This window comes from Nerophis lumbriciformis, linkage group LG15, assembly GCF_033978685.3.
Source record: "Nerophis lumbriciformis linkage group LG15, RoL_Nlum_v2.1, whole genome shotgun sequence".
In the NCBI taxonomy this organism is placed as follows: Eukaryota; Metazoa; Chordata; class Actinopteri; order Syngnathiformes; family Syngnathidae; genus Nerophis; species Nerophis lumbriciformis.
The window spans coordinates 18,387,379-18,410,575 of NC_084562.2; the positions used below are offsets into that span (position 1 = coordinate 18,387,379).

A 23,197-nucleotide genomic window follows, 5' to 3' on the forward strand; every position below is an offset into this window, starting at 1 on the left:
AGTGGTATATCAAATAGTAGGTTAAAAATAGGGATGTCTGATAGTATCGGACTGCCAATATTATCGGCCCATAAATGCTTTAAAATGTAATATCGTAAATTATCGGTATCAAAATTATCGGTATCGGTTTCAAAAAGTAAAATTTATGACTTTTTAAAACGCCGCTGTACGGAGTGGTACACGGACGTAGGGAGAAGTACAGAGCGCCAATAAACCTTAAAGGCACTGTCTTTGCGTGCCGGTCCAATCACATAATATCTACGGCGTTTCACACACACAGGTCACACTGAGGGTGGCCGTATAAACAACTTTAACACTGTTACAAATACGCGCCACACTGTGAACCCACACCAAACAAGAATGACAAACACATTTCGGGAGAACATCCGCACCGTAACACAACATAAACACAACAAAATAAATACCCAGAACCCCTTGCAGCACTAACTCGCCCCCCCCAACCCCGCTCACCTCAACCTCCTCATGCTCTCTCAGGGAGAGCATGTCCCAAATTCCAAGCTGCTGTTTTGAGACATGTTAAAAAAAATAATGCACTTTGTGACTTCAAAGTTGGCACTTTTTTCCATAACTTGAGTTGATTTATTTTGGAAAACCTTGTTAAGTTAAAGTTAAAGTTAAAGTACCAATGATTGTCACACACACACTAGGTGTGGCGAGATTATTCTCTGCATTTGACCCATCACCCTTGATCACCCCCTGGGAGGTGAGGGGAGCAGTGGGCAGCAGCGGTGGCCGCGCGGGGGGGAATCATTTTGGTGATTTAACCCCCAATTCCAACCCTTGATGCTGAGTGCCAAGCAGGGAGGTAATGGGTCCCATTTTTATAGTCTTTGGTATGACTCGGCCGGGGTTTGAACTCACAACCTACCGATCTCAGGGCGGACACTCTAACCACTAGGCCACTGAGTGTACCGTATTTTCCGCACTATAAGGCGCACCTAAAAACCACAATTTTTCTCAAAAGCTGACAGTGCGCCTTATAACCCGGTGCGCTTTATTACGATTCATTTTCATAAAGTTTCGGTCTCGCAACTTCGGTAAACAGCCGCCATCTTTTTTCCCGGTAGAACAGGAAGCGCTTCTTCTTCTACGCAAGCAACCGCCAAGGAAAGCACCCGCCCCCATAGAACAGGAAGCGCTTCACCCGCTCCCGGAAGAAGAAGAAAAAACGCGCGGATATCACCGTACGTTTCATTTCCTGTTTACATCTGTAAAGACCACAAAATGGCTCCTACTAAGCGATCCGGTTCATAAAAAGACGCAATCTCTCCATCCGCACACGGATTACTACCGTATTTCACAGCTGATATTCCTGTGAACCGCACTGTGGAACGGGAGCACGTACGGTGAATATTCGCACCACAGGGAATGAGAAGTCATCCTTCACTGTGGTTCTAGCTTGCCATGCTAACTTCCACTCATGGTGATATTCAAAAGGAAGACCTTGCCAAAAGAGACCTTTCCAGCCGGCGTCATCATAAAAGCTAACTCGAAGGGATGGATGGATGAAGAAAAGATGAGCGAGTGGTTAAGGGAAGTTTACGCGAAGAGGCCGGGTGGCTTTTTTCACACAGCTCCGAAGGCGAACACACCTTCACTAAGACGGGCAGATAGCGCCGGTCGACATACGCCAACATCTGCCAGTGGATCGTAAATGCCTGGGCAGATAGTTTCGGTCACAACTGTGGTCCGAGCTTTCCGGAAGGCAGGATTCACAGAACTGCTGCACAACAACAGCGACACTGAATCCGATGACTTCGACGAGGCGGAGCCGGCCATTTTTGGATCCCACGCTTGCGCAACTTTTCAATTCGGACACCGAAGACGAAGAATTCGAAGGATTTACGAATGAAGAATAACTTCAGAAGGTGAGCGCTATGTTTATTTTGTGTGTTGTGACATTAACGTTCGAGCAACATTATGTTACTATTTATTGCTCTACACCATTTTGAATTTTACTATGTTTGTGATTGCACATTTGCGTACATTTTGGGACAGAGTTGTTAGAACGCTGGTTTTCAATATATTATTAAAGTTTGACTGAACTATCTGACTGTTTTTTTGACATTCACTTTAGCGCAGCGTTTTTTTGACATTCACTTTAGCGCAGCGTAGGCGCGGCTTATAGTCCGGGGCGGCTTATTGGTGGACAAAATTATGAAATATGTAATTCATAGAAGGTGCGGCTAATAATCCGGTGCGCCTTATAGTGCGGAAAATACGGTAGTAGTAGTAGTACATTGTTTAATGCATCCAGCGGGGCATCACAACAAAATTAGGCATAATAATGTGTTTATTCCACGACTGTATATATCGATATCGGTTGATATCGGAATCGGTAAGAGTTGGACAATATCTGAATATTGGATACCGGCAAAAAAGCCATTATCGGACATCTCTCGTTTTTTCATATGGCAAAATATGCAATATTTTACCCAAATAATATTTCAAAGTGGAATGTCAAGTAATTGTAGCCTGGCAAATTAGGCATAATAATGTGTTTATTCCACAACTGTATATATCGGTATCGGTTGATATCGGAATCGGTAATTAAGAGTTGGACAATATCGGAATATCGGATATCGGCAAAAAAGCCATTATCGGACATCTCTAGTTAAAACCAAAGTCTCTTAGTGAAGGTTATGAAATTGGTTCTCGCTGAAATACACTTATTTTCTGCGGTATTTTATAACATTTTGAAAAACAAATACTTTAACGTGATGTATGGCGTTATGGGGATTTAAAATTAACTATAAAGTGATTCAAAAAGTACCTTCATCGAGATATATATTGTCCATTTGGTAAAGCACTATGGGAAATATTAATTAGCAATTAAATATTTTGTGGGGGATACTGTAGGTGGGGAGAGGTACATCAAATAGTAGGTTACAAACCAAAGTCTCTTAGTGAAGGTTATAAAATTGCTTCTCGCTGAAATACACTGATTATCTGCGGTATTCGAGAAAGTGGAGGTCAAAAATCCTTCAGGCCGTGTGCAGCTGCAGTATTACGACCCCTCCTCCTGCACACAGCTCTGCATGCCGTACGGTAGCTTGAGTAAGGGAGTCCCCCAAACTCCCCCCCCCCCCCCGTCTAAAAGGATCAAATTGGCTGTTTGGGAATACTGCTGCTACTGTAGGAACACAGACAGCCACAGCTTGGAGGAAGAATGTCAGCCAACGTGGTGCATAGTGACTGCAAGAGTAGGCAACACATTACAGCGCATCTACGGGAGCGCCATCCTTTGCTATATGCTACAGTTAAGGTCAAGCTAATGCTGTCTGGACATGAGCTAGCTACCCTTTGCATGTTGCATGAGTCAAACAAAAAACTTGCTACTGACGAAGATATGGCGTGCGGAGAGTGCTAACTCCAAGAAGTTATCGTGGCGTGAAGGAAACAAGCACAGGCGTAATGCTATGCATTGCTTTAACGCTAATATTTAGGTTACAATTAAACAGCCAATGAATCAAAACATCAATAAAACCTCACACTCTTAGGAGAAGCCATTAAAACTTCAAATATATCTCTTAAAGCATTTTACACCCACAGCAAACAATGTAGACGATATAAATGATACGTATCATGAAAACGCATGTTGTTGACCCATTCTGTGTCCCGCAAATTTGAAAGTGACAAGCGAACAGACATCTTCAACGAAACGTAGCGTCCTAGCTAGCGGCTAACGTTCCTCCATAGTGTCACTTCTGAGTCAGTAATCCAAATAAACTGTTTCTTTCTTACAAGTCTCACCACAGGGGGACGAGGAATAGCTAAAAATGCTATACTACACACTGTAGGAAGATATGCTGACCCCTACGACCGCAAGCTAGAGCTCTTGAATGTAAACAAGGTGAGCAATGTGATACAAATATCGACAATAATGATACCAAGTGGTATAGTACCAGGTTGATAGTATCAGTGGACTTTTGTCATTTTTGTTATTGTTTACAAACTCGGGAAATAAGTCCCTGGACACAGGAGGGCTTTAAGGGCAAAAACCCAATGATTTAAATCAGAGCCCATAGCAGGTCGTAAGTTAAATATTTAATTGATACTTTTACATCCTGTGTTTTTGTCCGTCAAAAGTTTTGACACTCAATGATCTTGAAAATTCGAAGTATCAGAATTAGTATTGGATCGATACTCTAATTTGTAGTATCACCCTATACTAATGTGAAAGGGGAACATTATCACAATTTCAGAAGGGTTAAAACCATTAAAAATCAGTTCCAAAGTGGCTTATTTTATTTTTCGAAGTTTTTTTCAAAATTTTACTCATCCCGCAATATCCCTAAAAAAAAGCTTCAAAGTGCCTGATTTTAACCATCGTTATATACACCCGTCCATTTTCCTGTGACGTCACATAGTGAAGCCAATACAAACAAACATGGCGGTTAGAACAGCAAGGTATAGCGACATTAGCTCGGATTCAGACTCGGATTTCAGCGGCTTAAGCGATTCAACAGATTACGCATGTATTGAAACGGATGGTTGTAGTGTGGAGGCAGGTAGCGAAAACGAAATTGAAGAAGAAACTGAAGCTATTGAGCCATATCGGTTTGAACCGTATGCAAGCGAAACCGACGAAAACGACACGACAGCCAGCGACACGGGAGAAAGCGAGGACGAATTTGGCGATCGCCTTCTAACCAACGATTGGTATGTGTTTGTTTGGCATTAAAGGAAACTAACAACTATGAACTAGGTTTACAGCATATGAAATACATTTGGCAACAACATGCACTTTGAGAGTGCAGACAGTTCAGTTTTCATCAATTAATATATTCTGTAGACATACCCTCATCCGCTCTCTTTTCCTGAAAGCTGATCTGTCCAGTCCAGTTGGAAATGCATCTGCTTTGAGTGTCGCAGGATATCCACACATTCTTGCCATCTCTGTCGTAGCATAGCTTTCGTCTGTAAAGTGTGCGGAACAAACGTCCAATTTCTTGCCACTTTCGCATCTTTGGGCCACTGGTTCAACTTGAATCTGTCCCTGTTCGTGTTGTTACACCCTCCGACAACACACCGACGAGGCATGATGTCTCCAAGGTACGGAAAACAGTAGAAAAAATGGAAAATAACAGAGCTGATTTGACTCGGTGTTTGTAATGTGTTTGACACGACAGAGAAAACAGTTTTCGTCATCATTGTTCAAATATTGTAACGTCTGTCGAGACGCTTATCTCCATCCGGTGCCACACGCCCACACCATCAAAATGCCGAGGCAAAAATGTCCACATCAACACCGTATGAAAAAATTAGTGATTTTTTTAGTTGTGATTTCCTTCTCTGCATGAAAGTTTAAAAGTAGCATATATTAATGCAATATGAAGAAGAATGTTTTCCTGCAAATGGGTGCATTTCTACCCTATATTTTAACTTTAGATTTATTCTCATATCAAACTCTTTTGGCTGTCTTTTTGACACTTACATCCGGTGCCCCCCTCCACACACCGGATTGTAAATAATGTAAATAATTCAATGTGATTATCTTGTGTGATGACTGTATTATGATGATAGTATATATCTGTTCGTATATATCTGTATCATGAATCAATTTAAGTGGACCCTGACTTAAACAAGTTGAAAAACTTATTCGGGTGTTACCATTTAGTGGTCAATTGTACGGAATATGTACTTACTGTGCAACCTACTAATAAAAGTCTCAATCAATCAATCAAAACACATAGACTCATCATACTGCTGTGATTATATGCATCAAGTGTTCATTCAAGGCTAAGGCAAAATATCGAGATATATATCGTGTATCGCAATATGGCCTTAAAATATCGCAATATTAAAAAAAGGCCATATCGCCCAGCCCTAGTTTCAATGATGCCATTTCTGTTTGTCATGTATAATTTTGTCTATTTTGTGTTTATCCTTGAATAAACAGGTCAGCTTCTTGTTACCAACCATTGTGTATTATTCAAACTCCCTTAATTCAGCTGGCTAGTTGTTATCAAGAGTACTAAAACCCTTTTCAACATGATTCTGACAATTAAGTAGGCTAAATAACTTTAAACTTTAATACATGCTCGGATAGGCCAGTATCGGTATCGGATCGGAAGTGCAAAAACCTGGATCGGGACATCCCTAATCTGTACAGTAATCTATTTATTTATATCTGCACCTTATTGCTCTTTCATCCTGCACTACAACGAGCTAATGCAACGAAATGTTGTTTTCATCTGTACTGTGAAGTTCAAATTTGAATGAGAATAAAAGGAAGTCTAAGTCTATCACTGTTGTGGATGGTATTGCTTAGCAAAGTAAGATACCAAGCCAAACAACCCAGTCACCATTTTGGGCTCAGCAGCACAAGTAAAAAAAAAAATTGAATTGCTGTGCAAGCTTTAATCAGAGCGACGAGAACCACAAAATAACCTGCCAAGTCTGTGAAACGGCAACATGCCAGAGAAACAAGCCTTTACCTTTGATGTGAAAGGCTTGGAGATGAGGGGAAAAAATGAGGTGCAGGGGCGGCCCAACCCATTAGAACAAGCAAAGCTGGGTTAAGAATATTGTGCACCGTTGAGACTTCCTAAAGCCTATTGTGAGGTCGTGCTATCCCTTCAAGAAGCTGCAGGACTGCGGCCTGCCAACTCGCACCATTTCACTTCAACCATAGAGAGGCAACAGGATTACGCTGGATTTCCGTTTTTAGTACCCACTGAGATTGTGTTGATAAGGTAACTGAAATAACTCAAAACAGATAGGAAGAGATGTGCGAGAGAGGACGAGAGAGTCATAGCAAAACAAATATAACGGCAGCGAGAAAGCGATAGGATAGAAGCGAGCCGCTCTGCTTGTTTACCAAAAAGGAACACGGTCTCGGCACGAGAGGGGGAGGGGAAGGCCTGCAAAGACAGAAGGCAGTGAAGAGTGAGTGCAGAAGTTGGAGCTTAACGCTTCCCCTCTTGAAACGAACACGACTGTGTGAGGTACTGTGTGTCCATTGCAACATGCAAAGTGGGCTGAAACAATGAACATGATATCTGATAAAGCAAAGATGTGTGAGTGGGTGAATGAACCAGAAGACTTTATCAACGTTGACGGCTGTCTACTTTGTTGCTACCATATTTTTCGGACTATAAGGCGCAATTAAAATCCTTCTTTGTCCTCAAAACTCAACAGTGCGCCTTATAACCCGGTGCGCCTAATGTACGGAATGGTTCTGGTTTTGCTTATCAACCTCGAAGCAATTTTATTTGGTACATGGTGTAATGATAAGTGTGACCAGTAGATGGCAGTCAAACATAAGAGATACGTGTAGACTGCACTATGATGGCAATATGACTCAAGTAAACAACACCAACATTGTATATGTTCCATTGAAAATATAGAACATAACACACGGCGCTCAAAAATCTATCAAAATGTTTTAGTACGACTTTGGTAAGCTATGAAGCCGCACCGCAAGATGGATTGTTGGCGCATTAAACATAGGAGTATTATTATGGTGAGTGTATAAGGTAATACATATTATCTGCCGTTTTTTCCGCAATATTATGCAAAAGCAACTTTTCTTACATTAAACATAGGAGTATTATTATGGTGAGTGTATAAGGTAATACATATAATCTGCCGTTTTTTCCGCAATATTATGCAAAAGCAACTTTTCTTACCTTCTGGTACCTGCTGATCTGTATTTGGGATCTGCCATAAATCCTGAAAAATTGCGCGCGTCCGCTTTTGTAGTCGATAAGCTTCTTCTTTTTCTCTATCTTCTTGTTATGGGACGTTCATCCTCCGCTGTTGTCATTTCTAATATAAAGTAGTGTAACGTTCTTACTTATATCTGTCAGTAAACTCGCCATGAAAGCGCTAAAACATACCGGTGTAGTGACTTTACATTATTCACCCAAGGAACTTTAGTTATTAGAGAGTTTCGGTCGGACGGTTTTTCACGGGACACAATTCCAGCTTTGTGGTTGTTTCCGGATAAGGAGATTGATTGAAGTAAAGTCTGAATGTCATTAAAACAGTTAGCTCCATATTTTGACACGTCTTCCACTCCAGTCCTTGCGCGCTACACCGCTACAACAAAGACGAAGGGGAGAAGACGCTGTCGAAGGTGAGCCACGTAAATAAGACCGCCCACAAAGTGGCTTGAAAATGATCTGTAAAACATCATCTATGCAACATTTTGACCAAAGAACCACCATTACATGTTATGTAGACCCCAAAGAAGAGTTTTGAATTCAGAAAAAAACACAATATGCCTCTAATGCGCCCTACAATCCGGTGCGCCTTATATATGAAAAAAGATCGAAAATAGACCATTCATCGACAGTGCGCCTTATAATCCGGTGCGCCCTATGGTCCGGAAAATACGGTAATCATAATAGGTTGCCCTGCTACTCAGTGCGGCATTTAAGCAAGAGTAACAGCGAGTAACTGTGGATGATTGTTAAAATCATATTTTATTGATATTTCATTTTTAAAAACGCATACCTGAAAATTAACGTTTAAAAACGCGAAAATCTGTGTTTTTGCGGACATTTCACATGTTTGAATGTCCACAGTCAACCTGAACTTCCATAGTCGAGTGCACTGCCACGTTAAAGTTACCTGTGAAATTTCTGATTTTATTTTTCCCACTCGCTTTGGTGGCAAAATGCGGATTGAGGGTCAATGGGGGGAAAAAAACAAGCCAAGCCGTGTTTTGTGTCGCACGGGTGCGCAGAGCAGAGTCCGCACGGGTCGTAACATTTGCGACATGCTCACAGACGCCTGACGGACGAGCGCCATGAGTACACAAGTACCAACACAGACGTCGGGCATTTAACACGAACAACAACACTCGAGCTGGGTATTGGCAGGAACTGCACGATAGGATATTTAAGTCATGGTATTGCAAAACTGTGATATTTTGCGATATTCAAATTCACAGACACATTTAAAAACAGCTTATAATACAAGTTGTACATATGTTCAATAGTGATGTAACGATATCAAAATTCACGATTATTGTGACCAAAATGATCACAGTTATTATTAGCGCTGCATTGTTAAATGTGCATAAAAGGTACACACTGAAATAATTTGACCAAGTAATCAACAAACAAAAATAAAATACACTATAAGAAAACACACTACTTTGCATGTTTTATGTTTTTTATGCTTCACTGATAGTGTTTTAGTCTTCTTTGTGTTTTCGTCTTCCTATTCAAGTATTTATCTGTTTTAATGGCTAAGTTTTTATTGTTTTAAATATTGGTTTATACTGAAGCACTTTAAGATTTAGTTAAATGAAAAGTGCATTACAAATACAATCCATTATTATTATTTCTCGGAGGGGTGGTGGCATGCTATTTTGTTTAGTGGTCCTTGAACGCACGGTAAACTCACATCTGTCTCGTATTCTTCGGAGTATAGAACGACTTATGTGTCTAAGAGAGCACAGCTTGTAGGTTCAAGGTGTCCAATTGGACATCTTTTTTCAGGGTTTTTTTTTTTATGCGAGTTTAGATGTGGGTATGATGGGGGAAGGACGTTAATATCTTGTGTATTCATGCTTGCATTTAGGCTAGTAAGCTGGTGCCAGTCAGTCCGTAAGTTCATAAAAGTACAGTTATCAACCACGGTTTTTCGACAATTTTAATTTAAAACTGCAATGCTAACCAGCGAGAGTTTTACTACAATTATCATTATTACCGTTTTCCGTTACATTCCTAATTACAATCGGCCCAGAATATAACTTAAAAACAATATTTTCTATTTAAAAAAACTTATACTAAGTCATTAAAAATCAACATTTTATCTGAGTAAAAGCATCGTGATATACTGCCATATCGATATTTCCCCCGTCCTGACAACGAGCTGCAGTACAAACACTTCCATGTAACTGGAGGACCCACACTGCATTGTTAGTAGGGTTGCAAAATTCCGGGAATATTCAAAGTTGGAAACTTTACAGGGGAATAAACGGGAATATATGGGAAATTAATGGGAATAAACATTGAATGCAACATGCTAGATCTTGCAGCATGATTATTACCTAAAAAAAAAACTGATTTAATGCAAATTCAGCTGAATTTCAACCCTTCACGGTGCATTCCTCCATCACATGTGCAGTGCATTCTTCCATCACAATCACAGATAATTCCCAGCATGCTACACACTACAGCAGGGCTATTGAGGCCACACTAGTATTTGAGCCCAAGGACTTCATCCAGTCAGGTAAGCTTTGATGATATTACTGGGGTAAATATATTTCTTCCAGTTCCATTCACACATTTAAAAAACACTTTAAGACCAATGTCTTGAAAAAATATACCACTCTTGAATCAACACTGTAGTTAATACTATGATCAATGTTAATTAAAAACTAAATGTGAGATATAAATAATAATGGAAGTATATCTGTTTGTATATAGTATATAAATTGGTGCAAAGGTGTACAAGGATATTTCACATGCCTTTACTGTGTATATAATTGAACTGTGTTTATGTTGTGTATAATGTGTATTTATAATATGTTGTACAAAGGACATTTCATAATTATCGGAAGTTCATCTTGTACTTGACATTGTTTATAGGGTTAGGCGCAATAAGTGTTCAACTTCAGCCTAAACCCTTTCGGTCTGCAACATTTTCTTTTTCAATCTATGAATGTACAACTGTTTGTTTATTTTGTTGACCATTCACCGAATAAATGGTATTTAAGTTTAATAGAGGTGTAATTGCTTGTTACTATTTGACTGTAGACTACTCCAGCAGACTTCCACTCAAACTAGCTAGCTGTTCCTGTACTTGTTAAATGATTTTGGGGCCAATATCTCCAGCTAGCTAGGTTTATGTACCACCACTGTCTCATAATGAACCGAAAATATTTCTCCGTTAGCCGTGATGCTAATTTTCTCTATGTTAAATCCCATTCCTTTATGCTAACAACGTTAGCGATCAGAATTGACCTTTTTTGTAATCTGTAAAGTTCAACTAGCAAATATTAAATCAAAGCGTGTAGTTTCCTCTGCCTTCTGTTCTGCTAGCCATTCTGTTGTCATGCAAGAATGTAGGTTCTAGTTTGATTTAGCATGCTGATTGAGTGTTCATTTATTCATCTAGCCCAGGGATCGGCAACCTTTACCAGTCAAAGAGCCATTTTGACCAGTTTCACAAATTAAAGATAACAATGGGAGCCACAGAAATTTTTTGAAATTTTAAACGAAATAACACTGCATAAAAAGTATTTTTTTTGCTTTGTGCTATGTATAAACCAGGGGTCTCAGACACGCGGCCCATACCTTAATACGGAATTTGAATGACGGTGCAGCACGCGGGTTTTATATGAATGGCGCTTCTCAGCGTCATGCGTACCGTGATGGTACAGCATATAGCACCCACTACAATCAGCGTGCATGATCAGCCACACGTTGTATGGGGCTTCCGCTTGTTCACGTAAGTGACAGCAAGGCATACTTGGTCAACAACCACACAGGTTACACTGACGGTGGCGGTATAAAAAAAAAAACTTTAACACTCTTACTAATAATGCGCCACACTGTGAACCCACACCAAACAAGAATGACAAACACATTTCGGGAGAACATCTGCACCGTAACACAACATAAACACAACAGGACAAATACCCAGAATCCCATGCAGCCCTAACTCTTCCGGGCTACATTATACACCCCTGCTACCAAACCCCGCCCACCTCAACCGACGCACAGAGGGGGGGAGTGTGTTTATGTTGTGTTAAGGTGCAGATGTTCTCCCGAAATGTGTTTGTCATTCTTGTTTGGTTTTGGTTCAAAGTGTGGTGCATTATTAGTGAGAGTGTTAAAGTTGTTTTATATGGTCACCGTCATTGTAACCTGTGTGGCTGTTGACCAAGTATGGCTTGCTGTCACGTACTTGTGCAAGCAGAAGACGCAAACTGCATTACAAGGGGTTGGGCTGGCACGCTGTTAATACAGACTATACGGGGCTCCAAATGCTGTTCAATCATGGCACGCCCTTATTATAACTGAAAGGGTGAAAATCGGAGAGTATTATCCCCGGGAGTTTTCTGCGAGAGTCATTGAAATCAGGAAGTCTCCCGTGGAAATCGGGGGGTCGGCAAGTAAGCTGCCGAGCCGCATCAGAGTGATCGAAGAGCCGCATGCGGCTCCGGAGCCGCGGGTTGCCGACCCCTGATCTAGCCTATTTCTATTCATTTGTCCATCAGTAAAATATTTTTAAAGACTACTCCAATTGTTTAGCTGACTATTTATACATGTGTGTGGCATTGCATTAGTGTTTTACAAGCTTCTCATCTTATTCTACAGAATAAGATGGACGTTGTCCAACTTTGAATAAACAAAAAATGGTCAAAATTTCCAAACTTCCCAAGCTTAACTTCCCGTTGTAAATTTCCGTAAATTTACCGGAAACTTTCCACCCCTTTGCAACCCTAGTTGTTAGCATGGCAACACGTCTTCACTCTCACCAGCACCCAGCTGGGCTCACTGACCAGTGCGAGTTGGCTTTACTGCCCCAGCCAAGGAGGCGCGCTAGCTACCATTGCCCAGCTCACAAAATGAGCGATTGCATTAATCGTTGCCTTTTCGACTTGTTTTCATGTTGTGCGCGTGGCGTGACTGAGCCTGGCATGTTTTTTTGCAGAATCGTGCAGCCCTAATTCACAATTTGATTCCTCTTTTGGTTTGAAAAGACGCACATGATGCAATGTTTTCAGCCAACGTAACCACAAAACTTAACTGCTCCCAACAGAGTTTAAGATTTCAATACAGCACCATGTCTGCCTTATAATCTCACAAATAGTACAAGAAATTCAGACGTTCAAACGTGACATACTTGCTGAAAGACGCTATCCCCTCCTGATGCACTGGATAATGATGTCATTGAAACATTTAAAACTGAATACTCAATGCAAAGACTGCAATACTTAAGATCCTTTATTCTACACTCTTCTGTGCCTTTTTGCATTTAAACTCGGAATGCAATGAAATATCCAAGGATTTTTAACGGGGCCAACCAACTGTGGCAGGCATTTTAAGAATTAGGTTACATTTATCAAGCACGAGTTATGCTCAACTTCCCTAAACAAGCAATAAAATATGTATTAGGTGTTCAGTTCATCAGTATAAAGTCATATTACGCAAAGTAATCTTCTTTGCAGACCAAAACAGGTCGCCGCAATTCAAGATGGCCAGGTACAATAAAAAAATGTTATACACAGACTTGTCCACAGGGCAGAAAGAGGCATTGATTGTTACTGTGTACTTAGGGAAGTTGCAAGAGCACAACATTCAAAATGCTGACACGCATTGATTAAATGTTTCTAAAAGCAATTCCCTGCCATCTTTGAGTTTTGTTGAAGCCAGCAAAGCGGTATTCTTGCAATTTTTATGGTTGTAGTCTCAAGTGACAACTCTCACTAGTGTTCCTTCATTTCTAAGTTGCAAGAGGATGAAAGCAATATCAAAATGTTCCATTTTCAAACAGAACTTTCAAAAATGACTGAAAGCACTAATTTTGAGTCGTACTAAGTAACTCTTGTTGGTCTTATTTACAAATAGCTCAACTCAATTTCAAGCTTAATATTTTCTAAAGATCATTTTTTATAGTCAACTAGTCATCAATAGCGTTTGGCATTGTTTGAATTTTGACGGTTTCGGAGGAATCCGAATTTAAGACCTGGTTCTTATAGATACCCAAACCTTGCATGTATCTAATTGTGGCGCGGAGCCACGGCTAAATTGAAACCGAAAAACCTTAAAAATTAGAATTTTTTTTACGTTGGAAACAAATTAAAGTATTGTACTGTATGAATGCATATATAGCATATATTATTTAAGCACGGTTGACTCGGGATGCGTAGAAAATGCGGCGATTGCTAAAAACTGCAAGGGAAGTTCAGCTTACCCCAAAATATAAAAAAGGTGGTCAAATATGTTATTTTGTGTTTGCATTTCATTGACTAAATGCGTTAGAATATGTATAAATTTCGATTAGTATCCTATACTTTGTCGACAGTCGGCGCAACTTTTTTCATTGATGTGATGGCGTCACAGTACTGCAATCAAACTAGACGATCACTGGATAAATACTTGACTATGTACCGCCCACGGTGATTGTATGACCAGTCTGGGCGGAATCCCTTGTTAAATGACAGCAAAATGAGCGAATAAGCAATCATGAAATATTAAACAATGCCAAAGCATTTTTCAACTTTCATTCCGTTTTTCCTGTTTTTTCAGTGAAATTTTCTTTGCTAAAAAACTAGTATGTTTATATCTTATCTGTCTGGAGACGGTGCTCATGTTTAAAGAGTAGCTGAAAAATATCTTCCCTTATTCTTATACTTGAAAGACCAGCAGCTGCCACTGGTATACAGCCTGTACGAGATTGTAACATAATAACAAATATAAAAATAGAGCAAAATAACATAACAAAAATATGTTACAACTAGGGATGTCCCGATCCGATATTTGGATCGGATCGGCTGCTGATATTTGCCAAAAATTGCGTATCGGCAAAGCATGGGAAAATGCCGATCCAGATCCAGTTTAAAAAAAAAACTCTGGTACGTGTTTTCCAACGCCCCTATTTAAATAATACATTCCACTTTTCTGCTGCTCCCTAATTTCCGTTCCGCATTTTCCAGCACACCTTCAACACATCCACAGGTCTGTGAATTCTCATGCAGTTGCTTTTAGCTGCTGGCATTACACGACAGGCTCTTGTCACTCTTTCCTGTGTCTCCCTCTCACAGACAGCAAGTGCACCTTCTTACACACGTCACATACTGTCACGTCATACGTCACATAGTGTCACGTCATACGTCACATACGTATACGTCCTCTCCCAGCAGAGAGGTAGCAGCATGGCTAACGTTAGCTGTGATGCTAGCCCAGCCGTGCGAGCAACGCTCCCTCTAAGGTGCGCGCCTGTGCAATTGCGCAATGTTTAAGCGTCCTCTGCACATAGCAAATCTATGCCACGCACAAAATCAAATAAAAAAATAAGCGCATAACAATTTTCGACACACGAACACGACAGAGAAAACAGTTTTCGTCATCATTGTTCAATTCAAACTCCCCTAATTCAGCTGGCTAGTTGTTATCAAGAGTACTAAAACCCTTTTCAACATGATTCTGACAACTAAGTAGGCTAAATAACTTTAAACTTTAATACATGCTCTGATAGGCCAGTATCGGTCAGTATCGGTATCGGAAATGCAAAAACAATATCGGTATCAGATCGGAAGTGCAAAAACCTGGATCGGGACATCCCTAGTTACAACTAATTACTAATTACACAGACTTGTTTTAAATGTATGTAAATTATTCTTAGCATTAAAACATATATGGAAATATATACACATATGCATAATCAAAAATTATGAAAATTATATGATGTCTCATTGACCACGCCAATACACCACATGTAGATTTCAAGCTAGGGGAAACCCTGTCTTGTCATTGACTATCGAAACGATTAGTTGACTAATCGTATTCAGCAGCTGTAATTTAGCCTTCAGCTTTGAAATTCAACTTGAGGTATTTTAGGCATGAGCTAACCGCTAACTAACAATGTAGATGCTTACTTACTTCAGGAAATGTTATTTATACTCCTCATTTGGCTGTTACAAAAATAACTATTAAACTTTTGTCCATCTACTTTGAGTAGATCGGACCCTAGTACTGTAAACTGACAGTCAAAGGGCTGATAAAAACAGAGCCCTAGTACTGTAAACTGACAGTCAAAGGGCTGATAAAAACAGACATAAACAAAGGAAAGTCATATAGCAGCAATAATATACCAAAGCTATCTTGGTTCCTCAAAAAAGAGCATACAGTATGTGATTGTGTTTAGACAGCTGTCCAGGTATAGACAAAGTTCAGCTTGCGGACTGAAGCTGAAAAGATAGTTAAAACTATTTTTCCCCACAACTTTGTGTCTCTTGTTTTTTTGCTAACTAAGTAACAAGCCAACTATCTTACTGAGGGGAGTCAAAGACTGTATCCTTCAGATGTCGACATGACTGTGCTTTAAATGCTACCGCATAACAGTTACTCCTATGAATAGCAAGGTTCGCTTTGCAAATTGAAGGGTTTGGGGGAAAATGGTTCCCATACTTTCGATGTTTTCACCCACGGTGTTGCTGCCACTGGCCACAGCCATTTTTCTCTTTCAGTTGCTGCTGTTGACTGGTCGTACTGACTCACGTATGTTTGTTTACGTCCAGAAAATAACTTCTAATGTTCAACGGCACACACATCAGCAGACATGTCTTTTTCACTATCGATGCTCTGAGATCACAGATGAAGACGTCCGTTATTTTACTCAAAATATTAAGATGGACCTTCCTACACATGTTCTCCAAAACCCCCAAACTGAACAAAACGCTTGTTTTACTTAGCAATGGTTCGAGCTTTGCCTGCTTAAATGCTTACAGTTCACTTCTTTTCGTCTGAATTTGGTAATGAGTTTGGAAATCCGGTTTATGTTCTTTGGAAATGACAACAACAAAAATCCCCACCACAAATCACGAGACATTACTTTCAACTCTTGCAGCACACCAGCGGGTAAAAGAATTGCAAGTATGTAAACAGCTCAAACAAGCAACATGGAGGAATTTGGTCATTTGTTAGTCGTAATGGTTAGGTCGAAAATCTACCTGATTACCACACCACCAATAGTCACCTGCACTTCAGACGGATAGATTATCCTGCTTTACATTGTAAAAAATATGTGCCATCAGACAACAATCAGCTCCAATAACACGTTGTCTCTCTTAAATGTGCCATTATTCACGAACGACAAAGGAAGCTAACAAGCTAAGGAGTGTCAATGTTGGGTTGGGAGTTAACTTACCAGAAAACACCATCCTTATCATTTGGCAAATAATTGTACAACACACATGCAGAAATAGGCCCAGGCCCATAACAAATGTTCGATAATAGGTTAGTCCCGACAAAGGTTATTATTGTCAACATTGTTTTGAGACCACATTAAGGACTAATGTAATGACAATGTATAATATTGATAATGTAATTAGACCCTTACAAATAAACTTGTATTTCTCATTGGTATTGTTTTACCATTGTAATTGGAATTCCAAAAACTTGTAAATATTTCAATGTATAAACAAGCAATAAAAATAAAATAAACCGTAACCAAAAAAATGTGCTTGAATAAAAATCACAACGAAAAACAGTAGACACTGTGTCTGTTAGGGGAAAAAAATACTAAAATGTAATAAGGCAGTCAAAACTTCCAAAAATTTCACATCAAAAGTTTTAATATGAGTCAGTAGATCGGGCCCTAGTACTGTAAACTGACACCACTGTTACAATTCCAATGCATTTTCCTTCACTGCGTTAATTACTTACTCAAATTTAAAGAATTTGACATGACACCTGTCAGTGTAAGCTTTTCGCAAACATTGTCGTCACACTTGCCTCATAAGAGCTACATAGTCAATCATCAAATGCAACGGCCAACATTAGATAATCAAGGGGGTTCCTCTGTATTATAAACGGACCTAAAGACTTCATGCAGACTCCAATCCGTGTGCCAACATGTAGCATAGAAAGTACAAATGCTATATGCTGGAAGTAACAGCATTTATGAAACTACATTGAAAATTGTCATTTAGAAATATGCTTGAATCCCAAGTCTAACAGGTGTGTAAATACTAGGGGTGTAACGATTCGTTTTTAACAACGATTCGAATTGTAATTTGAGGTTGCTGATACGATTCAGGGGCAATATTAGTTGAGTTAGAACAATAAGATCTGATTCAGTGAGTTGAAATCTAAAGTAAAAACAAATCAAGGGACTGCACCGAAACAAACTGGACCCGGTTCCACAGGCTCACCTCCTTGAAAAATAGGTCAAATTGTTGGAATTGATCTACACGAGCACGAGATGTGAGCTAGCTGCTGAACCTGTCCCGTATCTCGACTGTCAACGAAGTCAGTTTTAAAATACCAGTAGAGTAAAAAAACAAGTTGCCTCAATATTACAGCTATTCTCATAAACACACCAAAAGACTTCCAAAGATTGCGGATGAATAGATATGACCAAAACTAGGGATGAGAATCAAAAACCGGTTCTTCTTTACAACCCAGTGTATCAATTCCTTGGAATCGCTTGCCATTTTGTCAACCAATTCCGTTAACGGTTCTTCCGGGTGAGGACGGCACAATTAGGCAACGTGCGTAGTGATGTCAGACATTGTCAGAGAGCAACATGGCGGCACCTGGCGGAAGAAGCGCTCCGAAGTTTGCGGACATTTTACAAGAAAAGATCGCAACAGCGCTACTTGTAATAATTCCAAGGTAGCTATTGAATCAAGGGGAGGACATGCAAGCAATATGCTAAAACATTTGAACGCTAAAACATTTGAACACACAGCATGCAACGAATGTCGTGTTTTTGAACCCAATACAACAGGTACTAATAAAGTTAAAAATAAATAAAGTTAGCCAGAAATGACGAATGTCACCCATTAGTGACTAAAGTTAGTGGTCTACTGGAGAAATGTACATTATGAAATACACTGTGCATTAATGTGGGAAATATTTAAAGTCTTCTCAGGTATTGATCTACGAATAAGGGTGTTGCTTTCCCCCAAAATATTGTACGTTGTTTGTAACCAGCAGCTAGCTTAGCTAACGCTAACAACCTACTAAATGCTACGTGCGCATCACAATAAAACAGGCTTTGATTCAAACTTACCAGTGTAACAATGCCGTGAACGCACCAACATGTACCAGGTGATGGCGTTAAAAGTTATGTTTGATCGTCTCACGGCTGCTATCCAGGCTATTCAACGTCTCTTTACTAGCCCACAACCCAACTTCCTTGGCTTTGCTTCTACGCTGGAAATGAGACAAATCTCACCAAATAGTTTTTTTTCCTGAAGCGATCATGGCAACCATTGTGGCAGTTAATTATGTTGCATGTGCGCGCCCCGTTTTAAACTTGTTAAAGAAAAGAACCCAACTTTTGGACAGAGTCCTGTATTTGACCGTGGAAATAAGAGTCCAGCAAGACCCACGATGCAATGCGTTTTCAGGCCACACTTCCTAGCCCAGGCCTGGGCAATTATTTTGACTCCGGGTCCAAATTTAGAGAACAAAATGTGTCTGGGGGGCCGGTATATCTATTTTATGGAACACTAATACAAAACCTCACAATAATGTCTGATTGAATGCTAAAAACGTTATGAAAGACCGCCTTACAAAATGGACTGAATGAGACACCCAGAATGTACATGAAAATAAAGAATGTGGGATTTACAATATTAACTATGAAGGATAAAACACTGAATATTGACAACATATGAACGTCACACCCCCTCTCGATATTTTTCAACCAAGCGAAACGCAACATAAATGCAACAAACACAGCGAAATATGAACGCGAAGTGTAAAAGATAAACCCCCCTACAATCTGATACATCTGATATATCACTAAGCTTTAGAACTTTGTTCAGGCTGGTCGCTCTGGAAACACTCTGTGGAAACGCTCCCCACCCACACTGTTTGGTGCCTCGTCTGAGCTGCTGTGACTTACTTAGATTACCATACTAACTAGTATATCCTGCAAAAGTGCAGATTCCAACCATTTAAATACTTTGTATAGTTCAAGACTTACATCATAATAATGGCAGCTACAGTTTCCACCTTAAAGATCTAAAATAATTATTTGGGAACGTCCGGCCGGCCAGATTGAAAAGCTTAACGGGCCTTAATTTGCCCAGGTCTGTCCTAGCCCAATATCGTTAAATCCCTAGAGAAAATATACAGATATTGATATATCGATTAATCATTACACACCTACTGGAAATAATATAATTTCTGAAATTTGCTTGAATCCCAAATGGAACAGGTGTGTAAATATATGCTAAGTCTACTGAAGAACACACCCAAAAACAGTCAGATTTTGCAGAAGCTGATGAAACTGGCAAAAGAAAAGATGGCATACCCGAGCTCTATATATGCATGTATCGCCACATCTGCAGTGTTATCAACATTAAACCCTCAAGAAGGCCATCTTGGTGGAAAACACCACCAGCAGCACTGCGGTGCTTTTTCCTCGCCATTGCTACTGCACCAAATGCTGCTCGGCCACCATCCCAACCATCTCTTTAACGTACAAAAAAACCCACCAATTCACACCACTCTGTGCCTGCACAAAAACATACTAGGAGAACTGACACATACCGTGGGTGGGTAGATACGAGGTTGCCATCAAAAATGTGACTATAAAATCAGGTTAAAACATCAAGCACACATCATTGGGACACAATGTACACAGTATGCTCCATTTGTATGTCATGCATGTTACCATAAAAGAATATTAACGAGGGGCTAATGCATGTGGTAATAGTGCAAGTCCCCATTAGGGCTTATCTCGTAAGAATGCAACACAAACACGTAAGCACAAAGCAGGCAGGCTCACACGCTAGCCTCTGACCACACAACTTTCCTCCAGAAGGTCTTATTTTGTCCATGTGATGTCAGATGAAACAAAAATTGAGCTGTTTGGCCACAATACCCAGCAATATGTTTGGAGGAGAAAAGGTGAGGCCTTTAATCCCAGGAACACCAAGCCTACCGTCAAGCATGGTGGTGGTAGTATTATGCCCTGGGCCTGTTTTGCTGCCAATGTAACTGGTGCCTTACAGAGAGTAAATGGGACAATGAAAAAGGAGGATTACCTCCAAATTCTTCAGGGGCAACCTAAAATCATCAGCCCGGAGGTTGAGGTTGGGTCTTGGGCGCAGTTGGGTGTTCCAACAGGACAATGACCCCAAACACCAACCAACACATTCAGCTGAACTGCACCAATTTTGTCAAGAGGAGTGGTCAAATATTCAACCAGAAGCGCCTTAATGCAGTGCAACTTGCCAAGGGACATGTAAGCAAATATTAACATTGCTGTATGTATACTTTTGACCCAGCAGATTGTCACATTTTCAGTAGACCCATAATAAATTCATAAAAGAACCAAACTTCATGAATGTGTTTTGTGACCAACAAGTATGTGCTCCAATCAATCTATCACAAAAAAATAAGAGTTGTAGAAATAATTGGAAACTTAAGACAGCCATGACATTATATTCTTTACAAGTGTATGTAAACTTTTGACCACGACTGTATATGCTAAGGGTATTGAAGAACACACCCAAAAACAGTCCGATTTTGCAGAAGTCGATGAAACTGGCAAAAGAAAAGCTGGGGGACCCGAGCTCTATACATGCATGTATCGCCACATCTGCAGTGTTATCAACATTAAACCCTCAACAAGGCCTTCTTGGTGGTAAACACCACCAGCAGCACTGCGGTGCTTTTTCCTCGCCATTGCTACTGCACCAAATGCTGCTCGGCCATCATCCCAACATGTTATGCTTCTCTTTAACGTACAAAAAAAAACAATTCACACCAATCAGTGCCTGCACAAAATAATAGTAGGAGAACTGACACATACCGTGGGTGGGTAGATCCAATCCAATCTAATCCACTTTATTTATATAGCACATTTAAAGCACAAAAATATTAAAAACAAGATTCAAATACTATCCTTAGCTCCACCAATGACTGAATAAAAACAAAAATGAATAAATATAAAAAACAATATTTAAAAAAATATGATTAAAAACCAATTAAAACAATAAATACAAATGTAAATTTAGATATGAGGTTGCCATCGAAAATGTGACTATAAAAGTCAAGTTAAAACATCAAGCACACATCATGGAGACAAAATGTACACAGCATGCTCCATTTGTATGTCATGCATGTTACCATAAAAGCATATTGACGAGGGGGGGTAATGCATGTGGTAATAATAATGCAAGTCCCCATTAGGGCTTATCTCGTAAGAATGCAACACAAACACGTAAGCACAAAGCAAGCATGCACACATGATAGCCTCTTTTATTAAACAGAGGTTACAAGCACATTAATTTCTGCACATTTCAAGGCTTTTGTGTGCAAAACATGAGCAAACATGAGAAGTTTGTTGAACGGAGCACATTTATAGGGCAGCAATAGCATGTTTGTTATGGTGGTGGTGGTGGGGGGAAAAAAGCACTTACCCGCGTCGAAATGTCCTTAAAGTCTGAACGGAGGCTTTATTCAACGCCACGGTGTTTTCAGCCGATGCTGGATGTTCCCATTTGTTGCGTTCGTTTTTAGCTCAAATTGTCCCGGAAACATCCGCATAGCCTGGCCAGAACCATAGCAGCTCTCCCCCCCAAACAAACGCGGCTAACGCTAGCTTGGTTTTAAAAAAAAAACAACAACCTTTTATCCACGAAAATACGGTTGCAACGCGGCTAGTTCATTCTTCACCTCGTCCGTTTGCGTGCAAGGGCTGCGGGAAAAGCCGAGAAAATATCGCAGAATGTTTCGTTTAAGAGTCCTCCGCTGAGCGGTACGAATGTTTTTTTATTTCCCCCGAGCGGCCTTCGACTTCTTCGGTGTGACGACGAGGCGCAAGACGGAAACGCTCGGGGAGGGGAGGGGAAGAGGGGGGGGGGAGTGGAAGTCGCGTTGTGATTGGTCGAGGACGACACCCGCGCACTAGGAAACTGGCTCCATTTTGGATCTGAGATGTAATCCGGTTCCAATTCTGGTTGTGCCAGGTTAGAGCCAACATGGCCGCCCCAGTGCGGAGTTGCAGCACCAGCGCGCGCTGCACTCCATAGAAGCGTTACGATGGAAGGACCAATCAAAGGTAATGGAGCACAAGCACGGAGTGCGCTTGTTTTATCACAGCCTTCAAATCGTGTTTACTTTTTGTTGACATTACGGTACATTGTCATTGGAAATACGAACGCCTATATTCATAAATAAGGACAATTTAAGTGCATCATTCATTTATTTATTTCATTCATAAAAAAATCTAACAAAGGAATACAAAAAAAAAATAATTTAACATAACATTAAGATAGATAGATAGATAGATAGATAGATAGATAGATAGATAGATAGATAGATAGATAGATAGATAGATAGATAGATAGATAGATAGATAGATAGATAGATAGATGGATAGAGCCCTGTGATATATGTTCATATAAAAAATGCCCACATCATTTGTAGAATCTATATCAAGTAATATACATAAAATAATGAAGAAAAAAAAACATCATTAAATATATTTGTTTTATGTCTATCTGTGTCGGCCCTGCGAT

At 40.0% G+C, this 23,197-nt stretch overlaps 1 protein-coding gene across 2 annotated transcripts in view; it reads right to left on the reverse strand.

Annotated features, from left to right (window-relative positions):
- Window positions 1–22,508, reverse strand: part of ankrd11 (ankyrin repeat domain 11) — a 294,007-nt gene extending 271,499 nt beyond the window's left edge. For both annotated transcript variants that reach the window (XM_061974775.2, XM_061974774.2), the window contains exon 1: window positions 22,097–22,508. The gene's annotated coding sequence lies outside the window, so the exon portion shown is untranslated. The remainder of the gene's footprint in view (window positions 1–22,096) is intronic.
- Between the last annotated feature and the right edge of the window lie 689 nt (window positions 22,509–23,197).